Here is a 13,344-nt window from a genome sequence, read left to right as displayed (position 1 = left end):
AGTACCCCTATTGGTGTAGGGATCCATGTACAACTTCTCTGGTGTCTTGGCAAGTGAAATACTGAATTGCTTGCCCAACTGACAATGCCAGAGATACATACAGATATGTGCAGAAATATGATAATTATGCTAACTTGAATATTTTATTACAGAAAATGTAAAAATATCTGCCAAATGATGGTATGCAGGCAGGTGGTATCTTTAATAACTTTTGCAACATTACATAAGCTTTCATTTGATACTATGAAGTACCACCTTCTCATTCACGTTATTGATATAATTATTGACACATGCCATACATTCATATCTCCAACCAAAAAAAAATCAAATTTTGTGCTATCAAGTATACCATTCATCTGTTTAGGCATTTATGACTTATCTGGTGACTGGGTGCATGAAAGACTGACTCATAATCCATCCAAGTCACAATGCCAGAGATATGTACAGAAATATGATAACTAGGCAAATATGTGTATTTTATGACTGAATAAGTGTAAATATCTTGTCAAATAGTAACACACAAACAGCTGGTATTAATGACAACTTTTGGAGCATAATATAAGTTTTCATTTTGATACCATGAAGTACCTTGTAATCACCTTCTGAGTCAGATTATTAATATAATTATTGACATATGCCATAGATTCATAGGATTTCCCACCAAAAAAATCAAATTTTGTTTTGCCAACTATCTCATTCATCTGTGTGCCTGGACACAGATGTATCCTCCCAGATGGCAGGACCTGAGCCTGGACACAGATACCTACCCCTAGACAGCACAACCTAAGCCAGGACACAACCGTCTCCCCCAGACAGCATGACCTGAGCCTGGACACAGACACATACCCCCAGATAGCATGACCTAAGCCTAGGCACAGATACCTACCCCTAGACAGCACAACCTGAGCCTGGACACAGCCGTCTCCCCCCAGACAGCATGACCTAAGCCTGGACGCAGACAGCTATTCCCAGACAGTGTGACATGAGCCTGGACACAGCCGCCTCCCTCTAGACAGCATGACCTAAGCCTGGACACAGACACCTACCCCCAGATAGCATGACCTGAGCCTGGACACAGCCACTTCCCCCTAGACAGCATACCCCCAGACAGCATGACCTGAGCCTGGACACAGATGCCTTCCGCCAGACAGCATAATCTAAGCCTGGAAAAAAACATCTCCGCAGACAGTACGACTTGAGCCTGGGCATGGTTGCCTACCTCACATGTCTTTCAAAGCTTCCCATAATTAAAGTTGAGAAGTAACATGCTCAGCTCTACAATGCACTAAGTGACAGACTTGTGCACTCTTCTAGTGTAAGACTTAAATATAAAATCTGTACCATCATAACTGCCTTTGGACTAAAGTGACCCTTTAAAATTTAATCTGCACTTTTAGTATTCTATTGACTTTGTGGATTAAGTAAATTGTCTATTAAAGTGAACATTTGTTCTCCAACAGCTCTTAGTAAAACTGACTTTTATTCTGATGCTTTCTTCACATTCAAAATAGACAGTGGCCTTCTTAGCTTTAAAGCTGAGAGTAAATGAAAAAGAAAGGCAATTAGTACAGCCAGTAATGTAATCCAGGGCTCTGTTATTCTGAGGTCTGCCCTTTATACCACCCCCTCTCTAAAAGAACTCTCCTCTCTTCTTCCTCACTTTTCATTTCAACTCACCAAACCCTCTGTAGTATAACAAACCACTACTTCTCTGTAAATGTATCCCTTATTCTTCATCCTTACTCGAAAAACAATCCTCACTATCCCATCCCCTATTTTTATTGCTCTTCCTCCCAGAAACCTCCTCTCTGAACCGATCTTACTCTATCATCTTCTAGTCTCTTCTCCCATTCACATTCATGCAACCAGTGATGCAGGGGTATTGAATTATTTCCCAATACACATACTTTCCATGTTGACTGTTCTTCAAAGTAACATACTCATTTTGACCCACTAACCAAGAGATTAAGAAAAGCCCATCCCACTTCTGATATAAAAATACTCACTACTTCCTCAGAGGCTGAGTTAAAGAGACCCTCATCAGAATTACATAAAATAGCAGATTTCACAAAAAATTAAAAGTAAATATTTTGCCATAACTCTATTAACAGCAGTCTTTCATAGAATTAGCTTAGCAAACATCAATTGATGTCAAACTGTCCACAGAATGCAGTTTTCCATACATCAAAAACCATTATCTGACAAATTTTCTTAATATTGCACTAAGTACTTCACTCTTGAAAGCAAGCCAAACATATCTATAAAAAGCGCATGTATTTAACATTTTATGTGCAAGACATGTTATACCAATAAAAAGTTTACATTGCCATATACAGAACATACTAAACACTCTGAACATTTACATTATTTGAACAAATGTTTTTTTTTACAGCATCCAGCAATTGGTAATCTTAATCAAATCACTCATACTTTGACAACCCACATGTGCAATCTTATGTATGGCACATATTCCAATATAGTCCATCCACGTAGTAAAATGCCACACTCTGTGGCAGTTTAGCAGCCATGGTCATTACTGAACAACAAAGTATGGCATTGTAGACTTACTCATATGCAATGACTTTCAAGCAAGCCAACATTTTAAGAGATGAAAGAGCAACAACAGCAAAAAAAAATTAAAAGTGCCTGATGTTCACTAATTATAGCCACATATACTCCATACAAAGAGAAGAAACAAGTACTTCAGCTCAGACTACAAACAGTATCAGAATTTGTTTCTGTGCTAGCATTCAGAAATAATACAGAAGTAAATGCTGTACTTCAGTATCAGTCAACATCTAATGATGGCAAACCCTAAAAAAACAGAATTGTGGACAATTTGTAAATAATATTCATGTTACAATTTAAAAAGAACATATTTTAAACCAACAATATGACGTATGAAACTCTAATGGTTTGCACTATTGGTCCTTCATGATTAAACAGGAGGGAAACTGTACACATATGCAGTAAAAAGAATGAGTCAGAGATTAAGCCTGCATGTCCTCAAAACTGGGACATGACAGCAAAGTACTCACTCAGTATGTTACTGATTCACTAGATTTTTCATGCCTTTACAATATGAAGCAATGCTGAACTACTCATACATCTCTCTGCATCCAGGTAAACTTAGAATAAAAAAGAGGAAAGGAAGCATCCTGAGTTTTAAAGACAGCAGTGCAGGAACCTCCAACAAATGACAAACTTAACAAGTTCCGTTTGAAGGAATGACAGATGATGGACAATGCAACTGGTTTCAGCCTGAGATCACCAATGTTACAACCAATCTGTTGCTTAAGTTTCCATATTTCTTTATTTTGTATTCCATTTTAATGCATGATGGTTGAAGAAAGATTATTTGTGAGTGCATTTTTATTTTTTTTATGTTTTGTTGTGAATCACATATGTATTTAAAGCTAAATATTTAGGGTGTATACACAGCTTCATCATAGCAGTGCAACAACTAATGTGGAGACTGTTATTACACTCTTACAAAATGTGGAAGGAAATGAGCAACAAAACAATATTTTTCTTTTTATGATTGGAGAGCCCTAATCATAATTCCTTGTAGTGTATGGAGCTTTATCTGCTTTATGACTTAACAAACACACAAAAAAAATAGTATAGGAGCACAAAGTGTTTTACAGCTTTGAAAGCCGGCACATAGACAGCAGGAAGAAGTGGAGTCTGTCCGTGGAGTTAACGGCTTTTAAAATTGATTTAATTTCTGCTTCTCTTCCGTGGTGCTCAGCACTGGCCAGCTATTACTCTGCACTGTGAGACTGGAAATTAACGACTTTTTGAGTTTACAATCAAAAATCAACAACCAAAACAATTCAGACATAAATACAGAACAGATAAACAGCTACTCATAACTATATACAATCATCCATGACGATGTCAAAAATATTTACATAACATTAGTATTTATCTAATGTTGTGTTTTTCGGCTTTTCCCGGTTAGGGGTCGCCACAGCGGAACTCCTGTCTGCTAATAATTGGCAGTAGATTTTTAAGTGCCGAATTGCCAGCCCTGATGCACAACCTTCAACAAAGGTATGCCCATTCACACATGTCTCCACCCAGAAGAAGCTCTAGCTGAGATTCAAACTGGACAACGTCTTACTGTGGGGTGACAACGCTACCGCAGCACCACCACCGCAGTATATTAGTATTTATCTAATAAAGTTTGCAATTTTTTCCAGGTTAGGTTTTTGTGTGTTATATTAGATGCTCTAATAGAGGTGCTTTGCATTTCTTTTTTACAGACACATTTGGCTAATCTTATAAAATCAGTGAATAAAAGTTCTTGTTTATTCTACCAAGTTAATGTTATGATCTTTCTAGCAATGGCCAAAATTGACCAGAGAAGAGGTATCTGATGTTTAGGAATTACACTTGGGACAGGAACATTAAATAATAGTAGGGAAAATCAGTAGTATGACAATTGTCTGACTACAGCGCTTTTACAAAATATTTAAAATCATTCCAAAATTGCAATATATTTCTACACTCGATGAACATATGAACCTAGTTAGCTTCTAAGGCTTCACCACACCTCCAACATTTCATTTCCATACATTTACTGATAATGGCAATTTTGTGTGGTGTGAAAAAGCTTCTATGAAGAAATTTCCAGGTGAATAACTTCCAATATAAAGAAAATGTGGTGTTGTTTATAGATTTTAATAATTGTTTCCTATTATTAGCAGATATAGGTTCTTTATTAATTTTTGTAGAGTAACTCCAGTATGTTGAGTCAAAGGCCAAACATTCTTCCCTTAAAATTTTGTATATAGGAGAAATATGTAATTTTTGTTCAATGTTCATCGAGTTACATACAACACATTGAAAGTTGCAGCAATGATGGTATGGAGTCTGAATCTGAATTTATTCTAATAAAAATTATAAAATACTGTGCGCAAGTGCTACCCAGGCAATCCCAGAAAATGTAGATTCACCGATTCAAGTTACACAGTATTCAATAGATGAATTCCTTGTCTCTTCAGACCAAATAACAAACTATTTCACAGTAAATCAGTATCCAGGTAATAAATCCTTTCAAATAAATGTGAAAAGAAACTGTCGACTATAGTTTATTGTAAAAAGTAAAAACAGGTGAGCGCTTTCGCTTTTCAGCTTTTTCAAACCATAAAACACTGCTAAAAAATCCATGATTTATATCCTAATCTACAAACAATTAATCAATTAACATAGACTAGATAAATTTCTTAAAAAAACAGGCTCATTCATACATAAAAAATAAATAAAATATGACACTCTATGGACAGTATTACATCAAACATCAAGAAAACAGCAACAATATAAAATATACTTTAGAGCATAAAAGATAAAAGATAATAAACTTTCATGCAGCAATAATTTCATTATATGCATAAACCCTATATATATAACCTTCAAATTAATCCAGCAAACAGGATACCATAAATAAATAAATAAATAAATATAAATATATATAAATAAAACATATATATATCAGTACTTAAACCTTCTTTTCTTTATAATTTTGGTTTTAATGGAATTTTATCATTCAGTCCTGGATAATTATGTGCCTGTAATTTAATAATCCAGTCTGCTTCAAATTCCTCTGTCCTGTTCCTTATATCTCCTCCTCTAAAACTGGGTATATTAATATGCATAATCATAAAATTAAATTCATGTTTGGGACCTTCTTTCAAGACGTGCTTAGACAAAGCATTTACCTCTGACTTAATCCTAATCTGATATACATGTTCCCTAATTCTATTTTTTAGTTTTCTATCTGTTTTACCTACATAGAATGCATTGCATTCCATGCAGGTAGCTAGGTAAACCAGATGTTCTGTATTGCATGTCCCATTCACTCTAAAAGTATAAATTTTCGAAGTTAAGGGATGTATAAACATGTTTGTATTATTCACATACCTACAAAAATTACAACGACCATATTTTGATGTTCCATTAAAACTATCTTGTGGTGAAACCTTAGTACTAGAAGAACATAAGAGCCTGTGCAAATTTTTCTTATTTTTAAAAGTATATCTGGGGTATTCGCCTACTAACTCCTTGATAGTAGGATTTATAGTCAAAATACCCCAGTGCTTACTCAAGACATCTCTGATTGATTTAATGTCTTCTGTATAAAAGAGGGAGATTTTCTGATGATTTTCTGGGTCTCTATTGTCTAATTTCTGAGATTTACTACAGTATTCACTACCTCTTTTTGAAAAATATGGACAAGCCTTATTCTACCTGTCTCCAACAACTTTATCAAAACATTCATCAATCTCTTTACACTTATAGCCTTGTGTTACTAGTCTGTTATTTAATTTACTTAACTCCATTTCATATTGATTTCGCATGGGATTTAACCTTGAAACTCTGACCGCCTGTCCTCTAACAATGTTAGTAAAAACATGTTTTGGATGCATGCTGTTTCTATTTAATAAAGTGTTCTTATAACATGCCTTTCTGAAAACTCCAGTATTAAATTTGCCATCACTAAAACGCTGTAATGACACATCTAAAAATGCAATATTATCATGTGAACCTACCATGGTGAATTTTAAAAAAGATACCAATGAGTTAACTTCAACAAAAAACTCATTCAATTCATCTATAGAACCATCCCAAAGAAAAAACAAATCATCTACGAACCTTCTATAAAAGCGAACATGCTGGGTGAACTTATTCAACATAAAAAGATTTTCTTCCTCCCATATTGCCATAACTAGGTTGGCATAGCTATTGGCACACGAAGTGCCCATAGCTACGCCATCCTTTTGCAAAAACAGACTCTTCTCAAAAAAGAAGACATTATTTTCCAAAACTAAACTAAGCAAAACACAAATAATTTCCTTATTGTTTAAAGATAAATTAGAATGTCTGTCTAAGCACAATTTAATATACGCAATTCCTAAATCATTTGGAATTTTGGTAAACAATGATATGACATCCATGGTTACCATAATAATTTGATTATTACTTTCTAACTTAGTGGCAACTTCATAAAAATCTAGAAGGAAATGTTTAGAGTCTCTCAGAATAAACTTGTTAGAACTTACAATTGGTCTCAATGCCTTCTCTATATATATATTGAGAGAAACTCTGTCACCCAGCCTTGACCTGACACTATTGGTCTCATTGGTGGTGTTACAGGATCTTTATGAATCTTCGGTAACCCCTGAATAATGGGAATTGTAGGTGATTCAACAAAAAGAAAATCATACTCATTAGAGTCTATATGTCCTTTATCGTGTAATTCATCCAGATTCCTAAGCACTCTGTGAATAAAATCTTTTACTCTAAAAGTACATATAGGTTCATAGTGATTCATATCTTTCAACATCTCAAACATACTTTTATTATATTGCTCTCTATCCATTCCAAAATTGCAATATATTTCTACACTCGATGAACATATGAACCTAGTTAGCTTCTAAGGCTTCACCACACCTCCAACATTTCATTTCCATACATTTACTGATAATGGCAATTTTGTGTGGTGTGAAAAACTTCTATGAAGAAATTTCCAGGTGAATAACTTCCAATATAAAGAAAATGTGGTGTTGTTTATAGATTTTAATAATTGTTTCCTATTATCAGCAGATATAGGTTCTTTATTAATTTTTGTAGAGTAACTCCAGTATGTTGAGTCAAAGGCCAAACATTCTTCCCTTAAAATTTTGTATATAGGAGAAATATGTAATTTTTGTTCAATGTTTATCGAGTTACATACAACACATCGAAAGTTGCAGCAATGACGGTATGGAGTCTGAATCTGAATTTATTCTAAGCCTCCGTCTACATTCAAAAAATTGTCTTAAAGATTGCAATTATATGGCTGATTTTGCAACTAAGCTACTTGTTGGTCAGGATTTGCAAAGCAAATATTAACTTCTTACAAGTTTATATTATTCTAGACGTGATACCTAATTGAAATGACAAAAGTGACTTAGTGCATAAAGTTACAACTTATATTTAACTGAGCAGCTAGTACATTGATCTTTGAGATATGACTATATATTTTATTAAGTAATTTAATTCTTATGCTGGTTTTTCTCTTATATAAAATGCACTGGTATTCTGCCATGTCCAGATTACACTAGACAAAGTCTCATGTCTTATCCTAAGGCCAAAACTAATTAAAAAAACAATCCACTCTGGCAGAATCCATAATTAAACGGGTTGTAAAAAACAGAAAAAAAGTCATAGCTAAAATAAGAAAGTGCAACACCAAAACAAAAAGGATGAAAACTCTCTCATCAAACTGAATAGAGCACTAATTAAGTCCAACATAGCACATTTTGAGGTAATGATAGCATCCCAGGCCAAGGACAAACATAACGTTTTCTTTGCTCATATCTGAAACCTCAAAGGTTGACCTGTTGGTAAAAGAAGCCATGTTCAGATAACTAGGAGATATAGGAAATCTTCAGAATGAGAGACTCAGCTCCAACCTCCCCCCTCACTGTAGCTACCCCCGAGGAAATAACATCTATCAGAACCCCTTCAGCTATCAATATGGAGCTAGTCTTTGATACACACTCAAAGCCTAAGAATATAGTTTTGATGGGCCCTCATAATATTCCAGGATGCCTCCTAAATAGCATGAAATATGGCCTTTCAGGGCCACTGATGTCACTATTCAACCATAGCCTTCGCACAGACTTCATGCCATGCAAATGAATAACTTCAGCGATCATCCCTTCGTTCAAGGACAGACCATTAATGGATTCCGGGAACTACAGACCCATTAGTCTGACTAGTTTCATATGCAAAGCCAAGAAAAAAATATCATGGAAATGATTAACTATGACAGAAACCTTTAGACACTGAACCCAGATTTCATTTTGAGGAAGGCAGGTCATGCTTACTGAACCTGGTGGACTTCTTTGAGAAGGTCACCAAGGCAATGGATGAGGACAAAATCATGCATTCTGCATACCTTGACTTAGCTAGGGCATTTTCTACAATACCACACTCAGGCATTGTAAAAAAGTGTAGGGAGTTAGGCATAAACCCATATGCAATTCACTGGATAGCTAGCTGGCACACAGACAGGACCCAGGAAGTTAGTATTGGAGACCTCGTCTTCACAAAGAGGCCTGTCACAAGTGTAGTCTCCCAGAACTCAGTGCTGAGTCCAGTCCTCTTTAGCATCCATTTACTGGAAGTCAAAGCCAATGTCCCTGGCTTCCCAAGATTGCAGATGATTGCAATCTAGGAACAATCATAGAAATCTCCCAAGATAATGAAATCTTACAGGAAGGTCGAACAGAGACAAATGAGTGGTGCCAAAACCATGGTTTAAAATTCAGTGCCTAAAATGCATAATAGTACCTTTTGGGAAGGTCACCAAGATAAATTACCTCATTGATAAACATCCCTAAAAGTAGATACAGTAGTCAGGGATGTAGAGACGCATGTTAATATTAACCTGGCTTCTGACCAACCTTTGTCTAAGATAGTAAGAAAATCATTCTATGTCACTGAACGTATAAGTAAGGGCATGGTATCTAGGTCAAAAGACATCATTGTTCCACAGTATTTGGCCCTCAAAAGACCCACCACTGAGTATAATTCCCCTTTTGGTATATACCTAACCAGGCAAATGCAACAGCTGGAATGTCCATAGAGGTTCCTCATAAAAAGAATACAGGGCATAAACACAATGTCCTTTGCAGATCACCTCAAAGCCCTATCTCTATACTCTGTTTCCCACAGACTGCTGAGAAGCAATTTATGCCTGGCATACAAGGCATCCTTGGATCCCAGTCTAATGGACCTTTTGCATATTCACAAAATGAACAACACCAGAACTACTAGATATAATGATTTCGGCTTTGCTTGTGACTTAAATAGGACATGTTGGAGGGACAGGTATGTATCTCAAAGAATCCCCATTCTCTGGAATAGGCTTCCCATCCATGTTTTCCATCCATGTGAAGCAGAGCCTGTCCATAACCCTATTCAAGCACAACCTGGACCTTTGCAGACAGTGAATATTATCCAGCTAATTAGTGGGAGGAGCAGAGAAATAGCAGTCCTCACTTAACTAGCAATACTTAGAGGCATCTCTAGCTGGAGCGCTTGCTTGACTTGCTTGCTGTTCCCTGCCTGACTATTAATGATCTCTGTCTGCATTTGATTTTTCCCACCCACCTACTCAAATTTTGCTGTACTCTTAAACTTGGTGGCTTTTGAGTTGCCCACTCCTACTATAAATCTGATTTTGGGCAGTGCTCCCAGTCCCATCTCATCAGCTCATTCTATTCAATATGGGGAAATATATTCTGTTTCCTCCTTTCCCACTTACTAAAAATTTACATTTATTCAGCTATTTTTTTACTGTATCTGTGCTTTTTCCTACTTTATTTTGTATTGTGTTGCTTGTTCTTAAACTGTTCAGTTGCATTTATTCTGCTGCATTTATTACTGCTTGTTAGTAGCCTGATTACATTGTAACTTTTATCTTAAGCCTCTTAGTTTTGATTTAAGTACTTAGGCTTCAAGCTAGTTATCTGACATAATGAATGGTTGTGATCTACACTCTTGTGGGAAGAGAGGTAGCTTATATCCTTCTAAGATAGGATTTGATGATTGAAGGTTTGTTGCGTCTGTTATTCTAAAAGTGTCTTAGTTCTGGTTTAAATGCTTGGGCTTCACGCCAGTTATTTTACATTAAGAAGGTTTGGGGTCTACACGCTAGGAATTGCTGGTGAAGGCTTACTGTGCCTGTTATTCTAAGTGTCTTTGTTATGATTTAAGCACTTGGGCTCCAAACCAGATATTTTACATTAGGAAGGTTTGTGGTTTAAAATCTTGTGGTAGGAGAGGGTAGCCTCCACCCTTCTAAGCTGAGAATTGCTGGCTTAAGGCTTATTGTGCCTGTTATATTGTTATTCCAAGTGTCTTTTTTCTAATTTAAGCACTTGGACTCCAAACTAGTTATTTTACATTAGGAAGGTTTGTGGTCTAAACCCTTGTGGTAGAAGAGGATAGCCTACACCCTTCTAAGCTGGAAATTGCTGGTGAAGGTTTATTGTGCCTGTTATTATAAGTGTATTTGTTCTGCTCTGTGATGTGCACTCTTGTGGCATTACTAACTTGACAGATTTTTTTAACTACTAGAACATTTAGTTTGCTCATAGCTGAATGTTGCTCATCAAGCTGCTGGTCGTATTGACTTGTTCAATATTTAAGTTTTCCTCACTCCTCCCTAACAGATCAGTGACCATGGATATGCACTTCCTGACTCTCTCTGTAGCCGGTCTGGTTGAGATGGGTATTGTGGGGCATTGTCGCAATTGTCTCATGTACACTGACAACCCACTTATTCTTAATAAAACAGATAGTGTATGCAAGAGGTGTAAATACACTTTAATGATGAAGGCAAAACATTCTCATACAACCAAAGCTAATCCTTTAGAGGTTGTCAGTGACATTTGCAGCACATCTACTGCACAGGGTAAAGACTCTACACATTAAACTACTTATGCAAAGGTACTTACAGGTAGCCTTCCTAAAACACTAAGACCTCCTGCACAGTACATTCAAATAAAGGGTCCTCAGCCATCACATAAACACTCCATTAAAATACCACCCACAGCTAAACATAGTAACACTGTATCCAATGCCTCCACTGCTAAGCCCTTAAGGCAAAACATCACACAGCCACATTTCCTGGTCACTGGCAATTCTATAGTGAGGTATACTGTTGTACACCTCACCAGGCTGAGGAAGGAAAATGTCACAGTTAGCTGCCTTTCTGGGGCGAGAATCTCTCAAGTCACATAGGCACTCAGGTTATTGAACCACAGGTGCCAGTATGACTCTGTCATAGTCTATGTGGGTGTTAATGACCTAAGACATACCTCCCTTATCTATATGAAGTGAGAAATGATTGAACAAGCTGATTATGTATCTCAGGTAGGTATGAGCCTAGCACTGAGCAACATACTACCTTTTCCAAGGATGATGCCATGTTACCAACAGAAAATGATTGCATTTAACAACTGGCTTAGCTTCTGGTGTCATTCCAGGGGGCTACAATATTTGACAGCCTGAAAGAACATGGTTGACAGACCACACTGCTTTGCCAGGGATGGTCTGCACTTATCCCCTCTAAGCTTTCAGATATTCACAAAGACCTTTTCAACCCCTATAGTGCCTTTTCTAGGCAATGCCAAACTGATAAACCCATCGACTTAACTGAACCTATGAAGGAATGTCTGAAGCTGAAGGGGGTACTGCTCAGTGCTAGAAGTCTTAACAAGAAACTCCACTCCCTGCAAGCCTTCCTCTCCCTGGAGAGTGTTAGACATCTGTGTAGTAATGACGACATGGTTTAAAGTCACTAACAGTACCCCAGCAATGTAAGGTTATAATGCCTTTCACACCTTTAGACCAGCTACTGCACAGGAGGTAGAGGAGTGTCAGTCTATATTAAGACTAAACACATGTCCAGACGAAAGTGTATGACCCCCTGGAACTCATACATGTGAAACTCACCATGAATAAGGTGCCTTACCATATCCTTACACATATAAGTCCCCCTCCATGTCCCAGGAAACCTGTATTGCCTCTCTCAATGTACTAGATTCCCTCACTCTTCAACCCAGTATGATATTCATGTGGGATCTCAACTAACCCTCTATAGATTGGGAATCCTTCACCACTTCTAATGCACAAGCACAGTGATTGCTAAACTCTGTTAACACCAACATCCTGGAACAGCTGGTCCATTCTCCTACCAGGGGTACAAACATCATTGACCTTGTGTTCACGAACATGGTAGGACAATGTTCCTCACCCAGTGTAATGTCTTTGCTCATCAGATCTGACCATAAGGCATATTACTTGAAATAAAAATTAAAGCTGGGAACCCAGCAAAAAAAAAAAAAAAACATTAGCAAATATTCCAAGGCTAACCTCTGTGTACTACACAACACTTTGGCAAAATTCCAAGCATCCCCAACCCAGTAAACACCACAGAATGCACTGAGCAATTTCAAAATCTTTGTACAGCCATATTGACAACTGTATAGACTGAGCTGTTCCAGTCATATTAAGAATAAGACCAACTCAAAAGACAAGCCACCATGGTGGAATCTTACTATCAATTAGTTATACAGCAAAAGAAAAAAAATCTCGGCTAAGTGTAGGAGAAACAAAGCCATACATACTATAAGCCTGATGACCAATCTAAACAGGGAGCTAAGAGCGTTAATTAATACTTCCAAGGCAGAATTTGAAGAAAAAATAGCTTCTCAGGCAAAGGACATCTACAAGGCTTTCTACAGCTATGTCCATAACCCCAGAGGAAATACACAACAATACGTA

The sequence above is a fragment of the Protopterus annectens genome, chromosome 3.part1 (genome assembly GCF_019279795.1).
Source record: "Protopterus annectens isolate FY-2018-M chromosome 3.part1, PAN1.0, whole genome shotgun sequence".
NCBI lineage: Eukaryota > Metazoa > Chordata > Ceratodontiformes > Protopteridae > Protopterus > Protopterus annectens.
Note: the sequence above shows the minus strand (reverse complement) of the source record.